This window comes from Struthio camelus, chromosome 22 (genome assembly GCF_040807025.1).
Source record: "Struthio camelus isolate bStrCam1 chromosome 22, bStrCam1.hap1, whole genome shotgun sequence".
Classification (NCBI taxonomy): Eukaryota; Metazoa; Chordata; class Aves; order Struthioniformes; family Struthionidae; genus Struthio; species Struthio camelus.
This window is the reverse complement of record NC_090963.1, coordinates 6,504,088-6,522,645: the sequence shown is the minus strand read 5'-3', so window position 1 is coordinate 6,522,645 and position 18,558 is coordinate 6,504,088. Positions and strand designations below refer to the sequence as shown.

Below are 18,558 nucleotides of genomic sequence, written 5' to 3'. Positions count from 1 at the left end.
AGATCCACCAGTGCCAGAAGTCAGTGCTGTATACCATTTGAAAGCTCAGCCTCCCAGCTTTCAGATGGTATAATTAAAGCATTAATCTCTTACTCCAGCAGTCTGTAAGACAGCAGCTGCTAAAATAACATGGAAGGACTGATACAAAAAGGTGCTTTGCTTTCGGGATCACGGCAACAGCCTTTTGGGTCAGCAAACATCATTTTGTGCTGAGGAGGGTCCAGGGGCTGGAAAAATACTGGCCACTGAAACTAGAGGCTGCTGTTGAGTCTCAAATCTGCTGCTCCCTAAACAGTTGCAACCTGTGACAGGGCAAAACATTTAATTTGAATTTCTTTGTTTTTTAAAGCTTAGGTTTCGCTGTTAGCTTCTCGCATCCAGATCTATTTCACTGCAGTTGAAAGACCTCTGAGAAATACAGCCTTGAGCTCGGCACTGCTGGGACAGATGCTGCCTAGTGTGTAGAAACAGTAGTGATGCTGTTGCATTGCAGTCTTGAAAGTTGCTGGATTTTTCTCTTGGTCTGGGAGCACTGATATAATTTTTTTTGTCAGCTTTGTGTGAATGTTCATTTTTTAAGAAGCTGTTGCAAGTAGCTGGACTCTCTGCGAAGAATATGAATCTTTGGGGCGATACTGAGTTTTAGGAAAGGGCTCTGATATTCTGCTATGAAATAAGGAAAGGTTCCCTGCTGTTTGGCTGCAACAGGAATAAAGAATAGGTACTGGAGCGTGACTTTATCATGATTATTGCTGACCTGTAAGGCCCTGGGTTTGCTACCAGCCGACAGAAGGGTGACAGAATCAGTGGGCATTTATCCTTGATTAAATGCCACGTATTGATTTTGGAGTTGGCCCCTCCGCATAGGCAAACACTAAGAGCCTGCATCCTGTCCTTTCTGTGCCTTTTGTATCCAGCCACGCGGTGCAAAACATCTGCAAGGTGCAAGGTTAGGAGCTTGACTCGGCTTTGCAAAGGTCTAGTTTGGGGCTTGTGGAAAACCTCCAGAAACTGGAGTAACCCAGGGAGAAATCACACTCGGGATCTTGTAGGCACGTCTTGTTTGCTTGCAGGTTGGGATCGTGCTATGCCTTAGGCAGGGGGACCTGTGGCTTTCCTGAGCGCCCCTCAGAGAGGAGCGAACCCTTCAAAAATGCAAGTGATGCGCTCTCAGCGGTGGGAGAATAGACTCCTTTGGAGGTGCTGCGGCCTCTGAACCCAAGCAGCGTTTCTCTTCATAAAGGTATGAGCTGCCAGTGATTTTCATAGCTTGATTAACGCTCTTCAGGCCGATTTCCATTGGTGGCTGCAGAGAAGCAGAAGATGATAGATGTTTTCCATTACTTGATGTAATGACTGTGAGGCAGCCTAATGAAACCTTTACAACCAAAGTTTACAGAAAGCCCACAAACACTGATCGATACCCAAGCTAGAGCTCCCGCGCATGGATTAGTGGGGGGCACGCTGCAGGGTGCCAGCGGCCGGGCGAGGGGGTAGGTGGGTCAGGAGCACGAAGGAACAGAAAAGGGAAGGAGGCAGGGCGATGTCCTGGGTGTGACATGGGAAGTTTAAGGAGGGGAGGAGAGAGTTATTTTGGTGACTCCCACAACACGTGCTTGCTGTGTTTAGCTCTCCAGCGCAATGTCACTGGAGGACATTCCCTGCAGAACAAGCACCGTTGCGTCTCCCAGCTGCAAATCTCTCTTGTTAAATTCCTTCAGCTTCAGCGCACCCAAGGCAGGGTTGGCAGCAGGTCAGGGCAGGGCACCTAAGGCCTCTTGGCTCCTCCTCACTGGTGCTACTGTGGGAACCATGGCCAAAAGCAGTTACCAACCCAGGCTGCTCTACAGCATGGGCGAACCCTTGCATCTTTCTCCTCTGTGGCTCTGTTTAGTGAGTACCACTCCTAGAAAAGTTTTCACTTTTCACAAACAAAAGCAGTTTTCACAAATGCAATTTTCATTGATTGTCCCGTTGATAGATGGACAACAGTCCAGGGAAAGGGATCTAACTCTGTACGCTTGGGAAGACGTCTGCAAGCATAGCTGCAACACAATGCTGGAGACTTGCTTTAAGGACCTGGAATCCATTACCCTGAGAACAGCGTATTCCCAGTCGAAGAGAAGTTAGCCTGTAATTTTCAGCTGAGTGAGCAGGTCAGGCAAGGTTTCTGTGAGACCGTGGCTGTGTTAAGTCGTCAATATTCTAGCCTTTGCTTTCACAAGAAAGCAAACTCCTGCACCTTCGGGCTCCTGTCTCCTCGGTCTCAGCCAGTGGTTCCCATCTGCTGGGGAGTCCGTGTTGGGGGGCAGAGTGGCTGTGTTGTTAGCATCGCCAGGCCCACCCAGTAATGGGATCCACCTGCCAGCAGACAATGCAGGAGAGAGAAAAAAGGCTCCATTGTGCCTCTGAAATAGCTGCAATTAACAGAAACTGAGCAGCCAAGAGCTGGATTCGTCTCACTGGGGCCACAGGAGACAGCTTGAAATGAACCTAGCAGTGCAGAATGAGGCCACTCAAGTCTGGGGAGTTCCCAGCAGCTGTCCAGGTAGCGTGCAAGGTGGATGCGGTGCAGACTCCGCGTGGGAGCAGCCTCCTCGCCAGGGCGTCCCGGCGCTTGGTAGCTGCGGGAAGGAAGGCCTGGAGATGCTGCGAACCGCCGAGCAACCTGCAGCAAAAAGTGTATGTACAGTGTTGGAGCCTTTGCTGCACTGGGCTGGTGCCTTCCTATCAGTTGCTGAAATGCCTCAAGAAAGCCTTCTGCAGCCTCCAAGATGAGTTTGGGCTATCCATGCTAGCCCCCACCAGGCTCAGCCAAGCGTGTTTCACTGCAGCTTTGCCCAGCAGACCAAAAACAGAGAGAAGCTCATATCTAAACCCGGCACGTGGCCGCTCCTAAGCCTCCTGGCTCCAATGTAGGAAGCACCTACAGGCCGTGGGAATTTTCAGGCTGTGTGCTTTACGCCAACTAGGCGCGTGTAACTAGGTGCATCCAGATGTGTTCCAGCCGTATCCAGGCAGGCAAGTCGTCATCCTCGCGGGAAACGGCGCTGATTTCTGTGAGCTTTGCCGGGAGAGCAGGGCAGAGCCCCTGGGGTTGCGCCGAGGAACGCTGAGGTCTACCTATGTTTCACGGGGACAGAGCAGCAGATTACGACTCGGGAGACCTGTGTTTTATTCATGACTCAGCCGTTTCCGCATCTACAAAATGAGGATAATGATATATTCTTCCTTTAGAAAAGAGCTTTTCCTCCCCAAGCGCTTTAAGAACAGCAGCAACAATGCACGTTAATTGAACATTTTAACTTTTTAAAAAAAGCATTTGAGTTCCAAGAGAAAGTTGTAAGCAAGGCTAATTTTTATTTTATCTGTTTTTGATAGTGTGGGGCACGTGGCAGTGTAAAGATGGCTGCGTCCAAGGTGGGAGGGGAAAGGAAGCGGAGGAAAAACTCTTCAATCTGTGCTCTGGCATGGCACGAGGCTGATGGTGCTGAGTAAGCACTTGTAAATCAAGCCAGCAAAAATTAAAGGCCCCAGTAATGGGTTGGATTAATCTGTTCCGACTTCCGTGTCGAAAAGTTAGATGTCAAAGTCTGAGCTCGTCGCCTCGGGCTTCCTCCCAGTCAGTGGAGAGAAATAGGCATCTCCAGAGGCCGTTTATCTCCTCCCAGACAGCCTTACCCGATGAACCACCCTCCGGAGGGGCCCCGCGCTCTGCTTTGATGGGACGGGAGCTGGGGATATGCACCCTGGCCACCGGCCTTGCACCGAGGTGCCGGACATCTGCGTGTCTACCGCTGGGCGGGATGAATCCTCCCAGCAGGGTTTAGAGGACGCAGCTCTGAGGCCATACCGGGAATTGGGGTGCAGCTGGGTGTTGTCGCTAACCGGCGCTGTGAGATACCTCATGCAAGCGGATGCACCAGCCTCCCACGCCTACCTCCTCCCGTGCTGTTGGCATCCTGGGGAGCGTTTCGCCATCGAACCTCCGGGCAGAAGTTGCGTGACCATTGCAGGAGATCTGCTTGGCTTTGTATGCTTCATGCTGCGATCACCCAAGGAAAGGGTGAAATGCAGTATGGTATGAAAACCTGACGGATGCCCTCCGAGCGTTTCCTACCTAGGTGCGTTTCACACCTATACCATTTAACCCCCAGGCAGGACCGTCAGCCCTTAAACTACCAGCCTTCATGAATAGCAGCAAGCAGACACCAAAGCTCAGCTAGCAAAGATTTGCATGTAGACACCAGAGCAATAGGCAACATAAAACCATAAAACGGGGGAAATAAGTACCACGCTCCTAACTATCAAACCCCCAAGCTCTGTGCATTTTATCTTTTAAAAAACTATTCCAGAGATATCAGAAACAAACTGCGCACTTCCATAGTCTCTCGTGTCCTCCTTCTGTGTCTCAAATGAATAATAGATAAAGGAATCATTTTATTTAAAGAGAATGAGTTGAATGGGGTTTGCTTTAAAAAAAATCCACACAAAAAGGCACTACAGCACTCATCCCTGATTGCTATTATAAAAGAAAACGTCCCTTTTCATTTATTATTGACGTAAATTAGGTTGATTGTCAGAAACTTCTGTGTAGGGTAAAAATGTTTCCACTGCGAGTTGCACTGAGATGAATGCGTTTAATTTACCCTGTCGGTATGTTCAGCAGACGACGAGGTGGCCGCATCTTCATTGAAAGTCAAGCTGTATTAATGATTTTAGGCTCAGGCACAGCAGATGTTGAGATCCCTGCGAAAGCACTGGTGTGCTGGTGTCGGCGCGGTGCTGCTGACTTCACGCGTGCATCCAGCTCTCCCACGGATAGGTGCAGCCACCGCTGTACGTTTGCGCCAGCAAGTGCTAACGCGTCCGCTCCTTTCCTCCTCCTGTGTTTTCGCCCGCCGGGAGCACGTCGAAGGAGGGCTCGCTCCTGCAGACGCCTCTCGGGAAGCGGAGCGGTGCGATCCTATTAAACGCGTTGCAGAAGGGTAGGAGCCGGGTTTCTGCAATCAGAAGCGTGCCTGAGGCAGGGAAGGTGCTCATCAGCCAGGGTGAACGGGGCTGAAGGCAGGGAAGACGCTGCCGTTGAGATTTCAGCCGTGGCGCGCGCGACTGTGAGTTCCCTGCCCTGGCTGCGCTGCCTGGCTGGGCGAAGGCTAAGTCTCCGTTGCTCTTGGCTGCTCTCGTTGACCGCACGTACACCCACATCTGGGTCAACAGCAATTAGAGGTTGAGATAGCTGGAAAATTCCTGGGGGAACAGGGATTGCCATAGGTTGAAGAGTGCTTTTTTGTTTTATACTGGCAGTGGAAGGGGATCCTTTACTGGAAGAACAGATGAACCCAGAAGAGATGAAGGACAGCATCTAGGCATGTAAAGGGGTGCAGCCAGTTCTGCGCTTGAAAAGTTTGCTGATATAAATCAGCAGCGAAGGGAAATTTGAAGAAGGAGGTGAGGCCGGGCTATATTGCGTATGTACGTGCTAGCTGAACGCGCAGGAGGGAACCATGCGCCGTTCCTGCGCCTTTGCTCTCCGTCGGAGTGACTGATCCTTGCCTCACCCGCGGCCGTGACCGGGCGTTCGGGCATGGGAACGACCCCCCAGCCCGCGGGGCTTGCTTTTATTTTTTTTTCGGCACCATCGGCGTCACGTAGATGATGGCAATGCAATAACCACGAGGTGACCTGCATAAAGCTCCGGTGGCTTTTTGCAGTGACGGCGCGTGGGAGCTCAGGGCAAGAGCGAATGAAGGACAGCATCTTGGAGAGTAAAAGGGAGAGAGAAGGAGCCACAGCAGACCTTGACTCTGGAATTGTTTGTTGCTGTAATATCGCTGGCTTGAAGCATGATTTCTCCCTTTGCTGGTAGATCTATGTACACAAAACTTCTACTGCAGTCGCAATTACACCACTCTAAAGTGTTTTTCTGTTATTGCTTTTTCTGCCCAAGGAAACGGTATAACCTGTTCTGGTAACCTATCCATGCCACACAGCGCGCGCAGCCACCCGTAAGCAAACGGCGTTTGGATGCCTGGAAAAGCTGGGGCACCTGCTTGGGTGGATTCCTTTATTGTTTGGCCTTGCAAAATTGGAGTTAAAAAGAAATTTTCTGGGGTGGCCTCTCCAGCCCTGCATTTTCTTACTTTATTCTCACCAAAAGTTGTCTGCAAATGGGGAGAACATCTGAAGAAACTTTCCCCGTTTCAAGCACATTTAATTCATGAATTTCAGGCAACACGCAGGCGGGATAATCTCTTAGCAGAAGTATAGCGAGCAGCTTCAGTGACAAACTTCAAATTTGGATTTCAAACCAGGTATCTGACCAAGAGGGGGTAGCGAGGTAGGATTTTGCTTTCTGTGATCAGTTTAGGATCATCTGCAGAGACACAGTGAATTTAGGGCCAGAAGGGACTTTTAGATGACAAACAGACCCCTGAAAGTCATTTAGATAGCTATTTTCTGAGCCTGGGATTTTCTGTTTGATGAACATAAATCTTTCCAAAAGCTGTTTGAGGTTGATTTAAAGATCTCAGGAGATGGTGAACCCTGGATTGCCGTTGGTAGTTCATTTTAAAGGCTGATCATCCTCACTGCTAAATATTTGTGTGTTATTTAATTTGCCTGTCTTTAACTTTGAGTCGTGGGTTATTGCTATGGCTTTCCCTACTGGGATAAAAAACCTGGCATTTTCTCTCTGCCAGAGGGAATCAAACTCTTCCCTCTCTCTTCCCTCTCTCTCCCAAACTGAAGAGTTTCTTAATGGTTTCTGGGGCTGGCTGAGGACATGGTCTGTGCTGGGATCCACCACAGCTGAAATATTTCTCCTGTATGTAGAGGGAAACTGGCTAATGCTGGGCCTGGGCCAGAGAGGAGAGCGAGCTTTGTGTTTTGAAAACGGTAATAGATTTTAAATTGCATTTCTGTTAATGAATGAGTCACCCAATTACCACAGTCTGAACACCTGTGCCCGAGACCCGAAATCTCCAGAGAGACTTTCACTTTTAACAATATTTGTTATTATGAGTATTATCGCATTAGACCAAGTCAGCCAAAGTTGGAAGCCGCCTTCGTTGATGGCATCGAGGTGACGGTGGTTTATTCGTCCCTCCGGAGGCCGCAGCGGTGCCACGATGCCATCGGTGCACGTGCCAAGACGTTCATGATAATAACGCAGCGTCCTGTGTTTCCCGGTCCTCTCCTTGCGACGGCCCCGCAGCACTGGGCAGAGTCCCCTTCTCGCCCCGTTTGCGCCAACTCCTGGGCTAACCCCAGCTTTCACCTAGCTCTCCAAGTTGCTCGCAGCGAACTCTGGATGCTTTCACAGAATCACAGAATCGTTTAGGTTGGAAGGGACCTCTGGAGATCATCTCGTCCAACCTCCCTGCTCAAGCAGGGTCACCTAGAGCATATTGCCCAGGATCACATCCAGACGGGTTTTGAATATCTCCAGCGAAGGAGACTCCACCACCCCTCTGGGCAACCTGTTCCAATGCTCTGTCACCCTCACAGTGAAGAAGTTTTTTCTCAGGTTCAGATGGAACTTCCTGTGGTTCAGTTTCTGCCCATTGCCTCTTGTCCTGTTGCTGGGCACCACGGAGAAGAGGCTGGCCCCATCCTCTTGACACTCCCCCTTCAGATACTTGTACACGTTGATGAGATCCCCTCTCAATCTTCTCTTCTCCAGGCTGAACAGGCCCAGCTCTTGCAGTCTTTCTTCATAGGAGAGATGCTCCAGCCCTCTAATCATCTTGGTAGCCCTCCGCTGGACTCTCTCCAGGAGTGCCATGTCTCTCTTGTACTGGGGAGCCCAGAACTGGACACAGTACTCCAGGTGAGGCCTCACCAGGGCTGAGGAGAGGGGCAGGATCACCTCCCTCGACCTGCTGGCAACACTCTGCCTAATGCACCCTAGGATCCCATTGGCCTTCTTGGCCACAAGGGCACACTGCTGGCTCATGTTTAACTTGTTGTCCACCAGCACTCCCAGGTCCTTCTCGGCAGAGCTACTTTCCAACAGGTCAGTCCCCAGCCTGTACTGGTGCATGGGATTATTCCTGCCTAGGTGCAGGACCTTGCACTTGCCTTTGTTGAACTTCATGAGGTTCCTCTCTGCCCACCTCTCCAGCCTGTCCAGGTCCCTCTGAATGGCAGCACAGTCTTCTGGTGTGTCAGCCACTCCCCCCAGTTTAGTATCATCAGCAAACTTGCTGAGGGTGCACTCTGTCCCTTCCTCCAGGTCATTGATGAATATATTGAACAAGACTGGGCCCAGGACTGACCCCTGGGGGGTCAGTCGAGGCCACTTTCCCCAAAACAAGTGCATTTTGGGGGTGGGCTGAGTTCCTGGGTGGCCTGGGACCATCAGGCAGGGCTCCAGGTGGGGCGAATTTGCCTTGAGCTGCTCTTGCAGCTTTGGAGCTGCTGCTCCCTCATCACTTAGCCAGCATTAAGAGTTTATTGATAACCACAGACCATATGAGCTTGATGAGGCTCATGCTGTCTGGAGCAGCAATGCCTGTTTGTTATAGGAATTGGGTTTTGCCCTGCCTGTGATTGATTAATTGCCTCCAGGTAGCTGGTGGGGGCTCCTGCTCCTTGGGGAGAGGTGAGCAGGAGGGTTGTTCAGCCAGACCTGCAGCTCCCTGTGAGGGAGTGGGGCTGCCCGGGAGGAAAAATGAGTTTCTTCTTGGTGTAGCAGGCCATGCTTGGGAGCTGTCTCAGCTGGTGAGTTGGCCCCTCTCGTTTGCTGTCGGGAGACCTGGTTCTTGCAAAATAGGAGTGATGTTTTATGCACTAATCCTCCACCTGACAATTCACCCAGCTTACTTTGGTGGCAATGGGGGAGCATAGTCCATTCCCAATGTGACCCCCCGTGGGCTGTGGGGACTGAGGACGAGCCCCTCGTGGCCTCGCTTTCCCCTGGGGCAGCTCTGCAAAGCCCAGAGGCTGCTCTGTGGGGTTTGCAGGAGAAACGCCAGTAATCGCGGTGCTTCGGGGAGAAATGCTGTGTTCATGGCGTGTTCGGGGTACCTTGGTGAACCCAGGGATTCCCAGGACGTGCGCTGAGTGCAAGTGCGCCTTCAGGCGAGCAGGGAAAAGGTGCGTCCCCTTAGACAGCAGAAAGACTGGGTGTTTCCAGTTTAGAGGTAAATCCTCTTGCGCGGGGATGGAGGCGCTAGCTCCGGCAGCAGGCTGCGGCTGTGCCAGCTGGATGGCGTGGGGAGGCGAAGGCGTGATCATCCCAGCTCCCATCGCTCCTTGTGCGCTGCTGCTGGCCACAGGGCTGAAATGACTTGTTTATACCCCTTTCCCTCTCTGTGTTTAAGCAGCACCTTGGAAAATGCTGTCAAGAAGCCACAGCTCTTGGTGTCCTCTAGGGGTTTTAATTTATTTTTGTTGCGTTGGATGCTTGCTTCCTTGTTTTGGGGTCGTTTCTTCGCTGGTGGAGGCTGATCTTGCTGCAGAGCAGAGATGGTGCAAAGATAAAGCTCACTGCATTACAGGGTGTTAGTAGGTATGATAAGTAAGGTTCTGTTGGAGGGAGATGGCATAGCTGTCTGCAAGGTGTAAGATTACATTAGGTCTATGTTTTATATCAAGAGAGAGTCTGTTTTTCCCTGTAGTTTTTTGGGTTTCGGTCCTGTTTTCAATGGAGACAACCTGAATCTCCAGAGCCAAGCGCTTTGCTGGAGTCCTTGCATATAGATCCTGGTGTGGGCTGAGGATGCTCAGAGGAGGCTGTTAGTGTGTTATCTGAACACAAAACTGAAAATTGCGGGACACTTCTGTACCTTAGGCTGCAAGTGGGGATGTTTATGCTGAAAATAGCGTCATGGGTAAGCGGTGCTTTCGGCAGACAGGATCAGGACTGCACAGAAGGGGAGTCCCCTGCATCTTCCAGCTCAGGGTTGGAGCATGCAATGGGGACGGTTTCTGTGTGGCTCCTTTGGCTGCTTTGGCAATCTCAGAAAAGCTGTTAGTCTGTGTGTTTCCGCACAGCTGATTTGCGTCCCGAGTAACTAACCTAGCGAGAAGCAGCTGAAATCTCAGTGCCTTGCCTGAACGAGTATCCTCTTCCCCTTCCAGGTTGGCCTGAGCTCTGCTGTGGACGTGCCGATTCTCCTGCCACGCTGGACTGTCCCATCGCCTCCAGGAGAAGACATCTCCAAGGTACAGCAGGCTCTTATTTCTGGTTACGAGATTATATGTGTCTGAAGGGTCTTAAGTCTGTTTTGAAAACCTTTGAAAGAGTTTATACTGTGTCTGTGAGGTGCAAAGTTGCCTGCGCTGTGAGTTTTTGGGAGCGTGGCTTTATCTGGATCGAGACAACTGGCATTACATAACCCTGCTTAATCCAGAACTGGAAGCTCTCGAAAGTGATTTTGCAAACTGGGAGAATTTTTAAGCTTAGGAGGCTTTTGGCCTGTCTCATTTATGCTCGCCCCTTGCATTGCTAAGGGAGAAGCTTAGAAGTCTGAATTACGTGAAATATGGTGTGAAATCTTTTGAGATACCTAAACCGTGTGCATACACATACGTGCTTCCATTTCCCTAAAACTTTTCATCTCTGCTTGCTCGGTCAATCCACGTTTGATTACTTTATGCTATAGCAACTGGGGGAAAATGGATTGGGGGAACTGAAGGCTGTAGATTTACCTTCCTTCCTGTGGGAAGCATCCTGATGCTTTGCCATAAGATACGGGCAGCGCGCTTAGGTGCAGTGAAACTGGGGCTGCTGCCTGCCCCTCTTGCTGCTTTTCTTTTCTCTGTCCTTCACTAGGATTTGAAGATAAAGTCCTCTTTGAAATCCCACCTCACCCAGCACTCGGACATGCTGGGGATGGTGGAGAAACCTCCAGTAGGCTGGGACCTGTGTGTTTCTGAAGACACTTACACACGTTGTCAATTTATTATTATTTTTTTCCTCTCTGTCCTATTTTGCAAAGCTCAGAAGGTTGCAAAGGGTGTCTATCGGGCTGAGAAAATAAGTTTTCTTCCTAAATGTCGGCTCCCAGAATCTACCGGGTGTTCACATGTGGGTTTGCGTGTTCTTCCTGGTTTTCTTCCTAGCAGGCGCTTTGCTATTGCAAGATTCAGACGTGTTGGTCGCGCTCTGCCTCTCTCCTCCTCCTTTCCTGCAGTGCACAGCAATTTTATACGGCTTTTGGTCTCCTCCAAGAAAGAGGAAAGTTCAAAGTACACCAGGCAGCGTCTGAGGCTTGTGGTGTGCTGGCTGTGCCAGCGAGTGGGCTGCGTGTCATCTTTGCAAGAGCGCTGGTGGAAAAACAAACAAAATTACTCCGAGCTTGCAAAAACTTGGGCCGATAAAAGGGGGGACCCTGCGGTTGCAGGGGCCGCAGGAGGCTGCGAAGTCCCTGCCGTGCTTTCTCGGCTGCCCTGCTCCCGTCCCACCTCGCCGGCTGGGAGCCGCTGCGGCATCTCGGCGCTGCTGAAACGCCTTCGTTGGCGCAGCACCGAGCTGAGATTTGAGGGCAGAAGACCCTGTTTCCTTCTGGCGCCTGGTAGTGCTGCTGCGCCGAGGCTGCTGCAGTTGAAAGGCAAGGAAATAGGGATAAAACAGCAAGAAAAGGCATAAGGAGGGAAAGGAACGGAGAGGCGCGCGAGGCAGCGAGCACGAGCTTTTCTAATGGTTCCGCGGTGCTGCGTATCGCCACCTGACTTCATCCCAAACGCCTTAAACTGAAAATAAAAGCGCTGTGTAATAAACAGCAGTCGGCATTTCATTTCCCTGAATGTTCTGGTAGCGACTGCTAATTATTCCCCTGATTTTCCCCCACTGTAATTATTTGAAAGTGACTATTCACGGAAACGTAGATATCTGTACACGTGCCCACACACACACGCAGAAATACGTATATATTTTGGCGCCCTGTTGGAAATTCAGCAGGGTCCGGTTTCAGGCGCGTTGGCCTTCCCCGTGTCTCCGCTTGGCTGATGCTACAGCTGCACGGGGGAGAAGAAAGGATGCAGCGTCTAGCGCGGACGTAAACAGCAGCGCCCAACTGAAATAGGGAGAGAAAAATTACTTCCTTGTGCTACTGCTCTCTTGACAAGAGCTGCCTCTTTCTTTCTTCCCCTTGCCTTTTTTTTTTTTTTTTTTTTTTAAACTACGGCGTTCAATTTTCTGACTATGCTGAGCAGGTTACAGAACTAATCTTGAGGATGCTTTGAGCCTACTGTGTAATACCACGAGCCCTTAAAGACTTGGGTGGGGGGGGACAGCGGAGGGAAGGGAGAAGGAACATGCGGGGAATGCAATTAGTTCGGGCTGGCAGGGCAAGCGAGAGGAGCGAGAATTGCAAATGCGGGTTTTCAAAAAGCAGCGGCTTATTACTTAAAATGAATATCATTCCTGCTAGGACTAGCTTACCTGGGTTTCTCGTTGGCAGCTGGAGAGTGGGAGACGTGAATTAGAAGGGGGGGAAAAAAAATCTCTAGACGGTCTCCAGGGTCTCAAATGGCACTTTCATCACAGAAAGTGTTTTGTAATGCGCACGTTTATTTTTTTCCCCTCTGCCTTCGTGTGGAGCAGGCTCCCGTGCTTGAGGCCTGCCAGGGACCTGCTGGTTGTTGGAGGAGGACCGGGGGGATGCAGAGGGTTTGCACGGCCGGGGCGCGGGGCTTTCTGAAGTGAAATAGGTTCTGCGGGTTTAAACACCCGAATAAACGTGTGGTCTCTGCTGTGCTAAGGATGAGGCTCCCAGCACGGAAAATACCGATCGACAAATATCATCTCGGTGCCTCCCCCCGCGTTCCCAGGTCTCAGTGCCGGTGGCAGAGGGGAGATGGCCTGGCCCTGCAGCAGGGGAAGGGACGCAGAGCCACCGGGTTAAGCCGCTCGGACGCGGCGCGGCTCTCGGCCTGCCGGTCCGTACGGCTCTCGGAGGGTCTTGGCGACGCCGGGCTGGCGCTCGAACTGCCGCGAGCTGGGACCTGTAACGAATCCATGCTCCTGCTAGGGCGGCTGCAAAAGGAGACCGCGGGCTCCTGTATTTCTCATGCCAAACTGCTGCCCTTGGTAGCTGCTAAGCCCTTGTCCCCTTGCCACTGCGGCGGGGGCCGGGGTGTTTCGGCAGCAGAGCGAGGTGACCTCGGTGGACAGGTCTCATCTGAGCTGCCCCTTTACCCCTGGTGCAGCTATAGCTGCTAGCTCCAAAGGTGCTGGGCTGCCATGGAAGCGTTTTCACCCCCCCGAAACGTGTATCCCCTTGGTAGTTTTGGAAAGATGGTTAGAAACGTACAAATCTGACAGCTCTGGAGGCAGGTATCTTAAACCCAGTATGCACCAGTCGTCTCGTGCGTTCCCGGACAGACCCGCAGCAGATGGCTGAGTCTCCTCATGGTCTTGGCTTGCAGAGTCCCAGAGATGGTGGTAGAGCTCGATGAGGAAAAAAATAAACGTAGGGACGTGCCTGGGCTGTGTCACCCTCAAGCCCTGAAGCACACACTAGGTGGTAAACATCCTCTATCTCCTCAAGCTGTCTATTTGCTGAGGCTTTGCCCATGAAACAGTGCGTCTTCCCCTGGTGGACTTGTTGCCTCCTTGTAATCCATAGGTAAATAGACATCTAATCAACGGGAAAGCGCGGACTGTAGGCAGCGAGCAGCGATAAAGAGTCCAGTTGGGACTAACGGTTCCTCCGTCACGTGCCCCGGCGGTGGGGGCTGCCAAGCGGGCAGCCCGGTCGGGGAAGGTGGCCCCCGGCGGTCCGGCTGCCGGCATGGCATCGTACGGTGCCCGGGCCGGCGTTTTGTCTAGAGCCAGCCCGATCTCCATTTGCCCTTTCTCTCTGCTTCTTGTGCTGTGAAGATCACGTTGTCCCTCAGCACGTAATTTGCCATCAGTTAAATTTTAATGGCCAACACTGTGTGCTCAGCACCGGAGCTGCTGGTTGCTGGGGTTTTTATCTCCGAAGCGTTCCCCGCCGTGCGGTCCACTGGGGCTGCTTAGGAGAGCCGGCAGTTGAGGCTGGCATGTATTATGCATTGCAGACTCATGCTAAAACCATGCCCGGTGAGAAGCACCCATTCTGGGAAGGAGCGTTCGGCGCTGCGGTGGTGACCCCGTGCCCTTAAGTACATGACATTACTGTGTTTAATGTACTCGGCTCTAAGCACTCTCTGAACAGAAGCGATCTTGCTGAGTTCAGCACTGAAGGAGCAATAACCAACGAAGGAGATGAGATTAAGAAAACTCGCAAGACTCAAACGTGCTAGAAAGGGCCGGGGAAGTGCCAGGGGCGTCGCAGTAAACAACCTCTCTGGGAACTGAGGACAGATAAAATCCATGCCCCGTCTCTCTTCTCCTAGGCTCCTCGTGCCAATGCCTTTGCCCTCCCCTCCCTTGCTTGACCATAGATGTTGCTTTAAAGGTTATTTTTGCACTTGAGTACAACAAATCCTGTGTGTGGTGAGCGCTGCTATGGGGCTGAGACGAGAATCCGTGTCGTTGCACTCAGGAAAACTAACCTCTTGAGCTCAAGGAGAACTGCTTTAGTTGGCAGTAGCATTAGGTGCCGTATTCTGTCTGGAGCAGCCTTGAGAGGGCAAACAAAACCTCTGTTTTGTGGCTCTTGTCTCCACAGGCTGCCTGCAGGCAGGGCTGCACGTGATCTCTTTTTCCAGAAACCGGTTCTGGAGCTGTTTGCAAATGCAAAATGGGATTTGGGGGCACTAAAATGCTGTTTGCAAATGCAAAATAGGATTTTGGTCTAAAATGAGGGAGACATGGTCAGAGAGGTAGGGTTTAATTTACCACCTGTCTCATAGCAAACGAAAGCGTCGTAGCTGGTGGGACTTTGTGAACGCTCGGCACGTCGTGCCTTGGTTCTGGACTGGATGCTTTGGTAGGTAGCAGCGTGTTGAAGGGGACGCGGTGCGGTCCCCCTTGCCTGCACCCCATGCCTGGGCTGGACCGGGGGCTCAGCTGCTGCTTCTTTTACCTAGGTGGGTTTGCTAGTCTCCAGCGCGGTCCCCAGGGTCCCTCGCCTTCAGCATCGCAGCAGCACGAGGATCTATCGCTGGCTGTCCTTCCTGGAGCCTGGGTGTTGCAAAATGCCTGGAGAGCGGCTGCTGCCTTCGATCCCTACCCCTAGTGCCGTGCAGGCACGGAGGCTGCGAGGAGAATGACTTGGCAGTGATATATTTACAACAATTACCATCTCTTCCCAGAGGAGGAAAAAAAAATAGATGAATAATATGTTTTGAAGGTGTCATGGAGTGAAAGCAAGATAGGAGCTTGAGCCTGAACTTATGAATAACTTATAGGCTTCCTTCCTTCATGCAGTCACTCCATTTGGGCTTATCTTTCTTACCCGTAGGAGGTGTAATTAAAAGAGCAAAGCCTAGCCTCTGTGCACAGGGCAACTGCCTGTGGGTACTCATCTGCATGTGCTCTGCACGTCCAGGAGGGAAGCAGTCCTGTGCGCTTGCGTGCGCCCCTGAGGGCGCGATATAGGCCTTTGCGTGCCCAAGCAGACTGCTTAGAGCTGGTGCTTTATAACTTTTCCCCTTCGTCCCCATTCACTGTTAACAAAGGGTGCTCCGTATGTTACGCGTGCTGCAGGAGCGTGCTGGGGATGGGAGTTTTGGTGCCAGCAAGCGCTCGGGAGGACCACTGGTATCTTGAATGTTGCAGCGCTCCATGTTCAGCTCTTTATATTCCTACTAGATATATAGGAGAAGCTCACGGGCGAGCCAAATCACGTGTAAGGTGTTGTCACGGTAAAGCAGACCAGGTTTCTGGCTCGTGGATGTGCTGGTTCCTGTGCTGTGAGCACCTGTTAGAGGGCTGGCTGGGAGCCTGCCCGGTGACTCCCTACACTGAGAAGGACACTGGGTGTCCCTGTGGGGCAGGAAAGTCCTGCCACCCTCGGTTAGCCTTTGGGAGATTTTTGTTCTGTTCTTGGTGCTATTGGAGATTCCCTTTTGACCTCTGGCAGTGACTTATCCTTTCCCAGACTTACTTTTCTATCCATAAAAGGAGCAGTAACTTGCTCTCGTCTCAACACCTTTCCCTGCTTCCTCTGTTTTGACTTTGAGCGTTCAAGGGAGGAACTGTTTTTTACTGGGTCTAGATACAGAATCAAGCATAATGGAAGCAGGGTTTTATCAAAAGCTTGCGAATGGTATTGTAATGCCTATAATAATTATAGGTATGTGTACGTATAGGGATGATGAATCCAATGAAATATGACATTTCCCTCTGGAAAAATGGTAGTGAAATAAAGCCACGCCTGGAAGTATGTCAGTTTCAGCAAAAAATGTCTATTAAACATTGTGCAGTGCTGTTCAGCAAGGTCATAACGTTCCTTTAGAACCAGTTAGAGGTTTCATTTCAAAACAGCATGGCATTTTTCTGTAATTTTTTGGTAGGTGAGGTGTTGTATTCTGGTCTTTTATTCTGATCTGGAAAAAAAAAATCATCTAAAATTTTGCAGAAGTTTCTGCCAAAAGGAAATTCTGTCTGTCTCTCCACCGCTCTGTATACACGGAGGTATGGTGTCCCTTTTTTACCGTCGTGTCTGTGTGCTATTTCCAACGAATAACTTCTTCCCCTGTCCCCGTATCTCAGGGATGCAGCCCTGCTCTATCTGTTCATATCAGCACGGCACATAGATATGTATGAGTGCAATGGTTATTAGGCGTTTATTGCAAGGCATTCTGTTGAACATCACCTGCTGTTCAACATGAAAAGTTGATGTTCCACAAAGCCACAAGCCGAAGGCTCCTTAAGAGCTGTTCCGGTGCATCGGGTAAATATATGTGCTTAGAACAAGTACTGCGCGAATTAATAATGCATGGAGCAAGTCCTTAGGAGGAGCAGCTACCGCATATGGCCTTCCTCTAAACGGCTCTCTTTTCTTAGGCAAATACACGGGGAAGTTTTGTTTTTGAAGCATATGAGGTAGGTAACAAGCCAAACTCAGCTCATCAACCATTTGAAGTTACTGTACATATGCTGGCTGACTGGGCAGCTAGAGTCAAATTCAGAAGCGGCGTGAGGGACGGTAAAAATTGCTGCTTGACGTCTTGCGTGATCGTAGGCGGCTCACGTTGGCAGAACAATGGGGAAGAACCGGAGGGTGAGATGAGAGGATCCCCCACTTCTTACCAAGAGCATTTTCCATCCAGAATGTACCAGCTAGAGATAACGGAGGCACATGCAGATGTTTGCATTGCTCTGTTGAGTTGGAGGAGCAGCTCAAGCCCCACCACAGTGAGGCAGATGGGCCCATGTGTTATATAACCCGATAGCCTGTATTGGCTTTTGTAGGAGTACCCTGCTCGTCCCAGGTTAGCAAGCTTGGAGGTTGCACGGCCGCTAACAAGAAGCGCAAACTGCTCTCAGCAGCGCTGTTAAATGGTGGCAGAGAGCCCAGGATCAATGGGAGGTCATGGAGCCTTTCTCCTCGAGGGCCGTGGTTTGAATGAAGCTGTGAGTTTGTGGGGAGGAAGAGGAGCGTGAGCTAGAAGCTCTCTGGCCTCTGGACCAGGAGATAGCTCTACCCCTGTAGTTTTGGTGCTGTCAAGATCCACATGAAGGTTGATGGATGATAACAGTGCAGGTCTCGGGCCCTGAGGACAATTCTCCTTACTTTAGCTGGCTTTCCATGGTAGGGCATGGCGCAACCCTTCAGCAGGCTAGTGGGTGGGATGTGCTTGCGCCTGGCAGCCTGGGCTGTCAAGGACATCAGACTCCAGGTTGCCAATCCGTTCCCTGCTGCCACTTTTTTACATTCATATTGTTATTGTCAGACCTGTCAATGCAACTTCAGAAGAGTGACTTGGAGCCTGTTGTTTTTCACCTTTCTTCAGCAGAATTGCTGGCCCAGATCTGATTCGAAGAATCTCTCTGGGCGGCAGCGATAGAGAAAAGAGAGAGAAACACAGCTGGATTTTCTAAGAGTTTGCAGCCAAATCTTCTTCTGAATTGCAAAGTGAACAGCTCAGATTTTGGAAGCCTCTGAGGAAGAGTAAATATAAAATGCCAAGATCTTTTTTCTTTTCTTTTTTTTTTTTAACTTTTTCATTTTTCTGCCTATAATGTTTTAAGGGGCTGTGAGTCACCTCAAGCAGCAAAATGAGACATCCTTACCGCTAATGAAAATAATGACTATTTAACAAGATATTATTTATTTGGGTTGCATCAGCTCGCAGGACTCTCAGGGTTCAGTGCCTTAATATGCCGCACGGTAGACGAACACGGGGAGGAATTAAGGTTCCAGTCCTGAAGAGCTCATCTCGTGCAGACGTGGTGGTGTCGGGCTGTTGTTGGCTTTGGGTTGCACCACGGGAAGCGGTGTTTATGGATGTCATCTTCGAGCTAGAGAAGGGTCGGTCTCGTTTGCGCCGTTGTGCCGTCGCTGCTCGGGATGCTCCACGGCAGGGAGTTGGGACCACCGCGGGGGGTGCAAGCGGCACCTGCTCGCGGTCCCGTTGGTGCCGACAACGGGAGCGGCGGGGGCTAGAGCGCGGAAATCGCCGGGGCAAAAACTCGCTGCGTGCCGCAAACCGTCGAGGTCGCTCGTGGCGGCG

The 18,558-nt window shown here is 51.0% G+C and overlaps 1 protein-coding gene across 1 annotated transcript in view; it reads left to right on the top strand.

Annotated features, from left to right (window-relative positions):
• Positions 1-10,091: 10,091 nt before the first annotated feature.
• LOC104144548 (protein CEPU-1) overlaps positions 10,092-18,558 on the top strand; it is a 352,423-nt gene continuing 343,956 nt past the window's right edge. The window contains exon 1 of the mRNA XM_068916630.1: positions 10,092-10,170. The gene's annotated coding sequence lies outside the window, so the exon portion shown is untranslated. The remainder of the gene's footprint in view (positions 10,171-18,558) is intronic.